We start from the raw sequence: 4,046 nt of genomic DNA on the forward strand, positions 1-4,046 counted from the left end.
ATGAGAAGAGCAACAATAGCGATGAAAAACACGTGGAGCATAGGAGAGAAGCTGTTCAAAGAAGATTTTGAGAGAAGAATGAAAATATTTAAGGCACTGGTAGGAAGCATAGCATTGTATGGGGCAGAAATATGGGGATGGAAGAAGGAAGAAAAAATAGAGAGGATAAAGAGAAAGTATATAAAATGGATATTAGGATTGGATCACAGAACACCAAATTACATAGTAACAGAGGAAACAAAGGAAAAGGAGATGGGGACAGAGGCATTGAAAAGAGCGATAAGATATGAAGAGAAAGCAAGAGGGTCAAATAAAAAAATAGTGATAGAATGCATAAAAGAGGCAGAGAGAGAAAGAATAAAGAAGGAAGAAAGTAAATGGGAGAGGAAGAGGAGAGAGAGGCTAGAAGGATCAGGCATAAGCAAAGAAAGGAGAGAAAGAGTGAGAAGAGAATGGAGGAGAAGAAGTAAGTAGAGAACTAATAGAAAAAATAGAAAGGAAAGAGAAAGAAGAAAGATGGAGAAAAGTTAATGAATCAAAAAGTAATAAGATATATAAAGAAATACTTACAGAAGAGAGACCGGAATACCTGAGAGGAAGAAGGAAGAAGAAGGAGAGAATTACGATAGCAAGATTCAGATGTGGAAATGAGATAAAGATGGGGAGATATTGGGAGAATGAAGAAGAAAGGAGATGCAGAATATGCGGAGAGAAAGAAGAGGATTGGATACACATATTGAAGGAGTGCGAAGCGACAAGGGAAGAGATAGGGATCAAAGATTTAATGGAAGGAAATGGAGGAGGCTACGAGACGATGAAGAGAATCAATGAAAGAAGAGAGGTGAGAAGAGGGACGAAAGAGGAAGAAGAAAATAAAATTAGTACACACGCACAAACACATAAACACATACACACACAGACAAACACATTAACAGTAAACAAAGAACAAATGTAAAGTACTGGAGGTGCCTCCTAAGCCGAAAGGCAAGGAGTACAATAAATAAATAAAAAAAATTATATTTTTAAAATGTTATATTTTATTATTATATTCTTAATTTTAAATACACACATACACATTTTAAATAAATTTTATGTTATATATTTAAAAAAAATTGAAGTTATTTACCCGTCTCTCCTTTGCGCTACCATCCCTTGCGCTACCTCTCTCGCGCGCTAGTTATAAGTATCGCGATATCGTTCTCTCTCACGCGTTAATCATAAGTCTCTCTTTAGTATGCGTTCTCTCTCGCATTGTTCTTGCAATATCGTTCTCTCTCGCACGCGTTGTCTTAGAATAAGTATAATAATTTCTCTCTCGCGCTGACACAGAAAAAAAATGTAAACAGATTTAAATAAATTTTATATTTATAATTGAGAAAAAAATCTAATTATTTACGCGTCTCTCTCGCGCTAGTTATAAGTCTTTAGCGTTGTCTCTATCACACTCGTTCTTGTAATATTGTTCTCTCTCGCACGCGTTGTTCTTGCACTATTGTCGTTCTAAGTCTCGCGATATTATCATTCTCTCTCTCGCACGCGTTGTTCTCGTTTTCTCTCCTTCATATACTCGTTGCTCACTTACCTTTGCATTGTCCTTCTCACGCCATCTTACATTGCGTCGTCCTTGTCCCACGTTAACGTCGTCCTTGTCGCACGTTGATGCCATCCTTGTCGCACTGTCCTCTTCACACACTTAGCGCTATTCTTTTCCCACACATAGCGCTGTCCTTCTCACACCTTCGCACCGTCTTCTTTCCGCGGTCCCCCTTCCCTGCACTGACCCCTTCGTCCATCGATCGCGCCGCGGATCCCCCTTCACCTCGCGGTCCCCTTCGTCCATCGGTCGCGCCGCGGATCACCCTTCCCCGCACGTGACCTCACTCACCGAGCGCTGCAGTTCCTCCTTCCCCGCGCGTGACTCCCCCGCACCGCGGTTCCCCTGGCACCTCACCTTCCCTAAGAGGACCTGAGTAGGGACAATCCCATGCGGGCGGGATGCTACGTGCGAGTACCGCGAGAGATTCAGACGAAGAGAGCGGTGATCAACGTGCGATCCGACGACGAGGCGTGTTTCGCGTAGTCTGTGGTCGCCGCTCTGTATCCCGTCGATAAGAATTGCGAGAGAAGCTCGTGATATCCGCATTACTCCGCGGTGTTGAATCTGGAGGGCTCGAAGTTACCTGACTCTGAACAGAATCGGACGGTTCGAGCGTCTGAACGGTATATCGATGAACGTGTACACCATCGGAGAGAGACGATGCGGGAAGGGCGGCAGCGGCGGCGGAATTCGCATCGTCCCTCTTCGTCTGACGGATCGAAAGAGGAAAAGACACGTCAATCTGCTGTATCTGAGCGATGCGACGCGCGAGGGTAACGCGGTCGGACATTTCGCCTGTATCCGAAATCTGTCTCGTCTGGTCAGCTCGCAGTTGAGCAAGCACAGGACGCACATGTGCGATTGGTGAGCGTTCGATCTCGACGAGAGAGCGAAATATCGATCTAACGTTTATTCTTTATTTTCTCAGATGCATGCATTACTTTCGCACGAGAAGCTGTCGGCACACAGCGCGGATTGCAGCAAGTTGAACGATTGCGCGATCGTTCTTCCAGACGAGAACGACGGGTGGCTGACGTTTGATCATCATTCTAGAAAGGAGCGAGTTCCGTTCGTGGTGTACGCCGATCTGGAGTGCGCGTTGGAGAGGAAGGAGGGGGACGAGAGCGGGAGAACCGCGAATACGAGGATCGTTCAGCATCGCAGGGTTTACAGCGTGGCCTATTACACGCGCTGCTCCTTCGACAACGCCGCGTCGGCGTACGGATCTTATCGCGGCGAGGATTGCGTCACGTGATTCGTGCGCGAGTTGCGCGATCTGGCGCTTCGCGCGAAGGTCGCCCTCGACGCCGTGGTACCGATGGCGGATCTGACGCCGGACGAGCGGGAGATATTCATTATCAAGGATGTGGCTAACGCGTATCCCGGCAGCGTCGAGTTGTTGCCGGTGACGAAGGAATCGTACATAGCTTTCTCAAAGACCGTTCGAGATACCGCGGCGGAGGGAAACGCCGCGCATTCCAGATGCGTCAAATTACGATTTGTGGACTCATTCAAGTTTTTAGGCGCCGCACAATGGATCGAACTACGTAAAAATGCGGACATAAGCTCAAAAAAATTTTTTTTTAATCCAGTTTTTAATTGCAAATTTGATTACTTCAAATATCATAGAAATTGTATATAATCCTCATTTTGAAATATATTGTTACAATCGGTGCGTAAAATGACTTGGAACATTACGAGTTTCATGATTCTGTGTTTCCATCAATTTAGTTGCCTACTTTCAAGGCAGTATAGTTTTTTCTACTTACTATATTAACATACTAATTTTTATACATCGAATGGACTATTCTTTTACTTGAAAAAAGTCCATATCCGAATAAAAAAATAATATAATTTAAGGTTTGATAACCAATTTTATTACGTTTCGAAGAAAATTCCGATAACTAAATTATAAAATAACTTTAAAAAAAAATCTTATAATATCTTAAACTTTGACTTGTCAGATTTGATTAAAGGGGTGTTCTACTTCATGAAATGACATGTTTTAGCTGCTCCTATCTGCTACCTTGAGAGATATATTGCAAAAAGAGAGAGGGCACCTCGAGAAAATCTCGACATGTACATGTCTTGCATTGTTAATATTAATAAGTGCCACTGAAAATATTAAAAATTATTTAACAATATTGTCATTGTAGATTTATTAATTAATTATTTTTTTTAATGTAATATTTACGGTTATTTAACGTTAGTATTGATAGAAATTTTGAATTAATGCGTAACCAAAGTGAAATTGGAAAAATAGCGAACATCGCACTTGTAAAGATAAAATGTAATAGTTAAAGTGAAATTTGCAAGCATAATCATGAAGTGTGTATCTTATCAATAAATAATTGTTGTATGCAATATTTTGTATTAAATAACAATAAGCGCTGCTACCGCCGGGATTAGTATTAACCAATATGCACCACGAGGAGGTTCCACGGTCGGA

Source organism: Camponotus floridanus, unplaced genomic scaffold (assembly GCF_003227725.1).
Source record: "Camponotus floridanus strain SB8 unplaced genomic scaffold, Cflo_v7.5 scaffold398, whole genome shotgun sequence".
NCBI lineage: Eukaryota > Metazoa > Arthropoda > Insecta > Hymenoptera > Formicidae > Camponotus > Camponotus floridanus.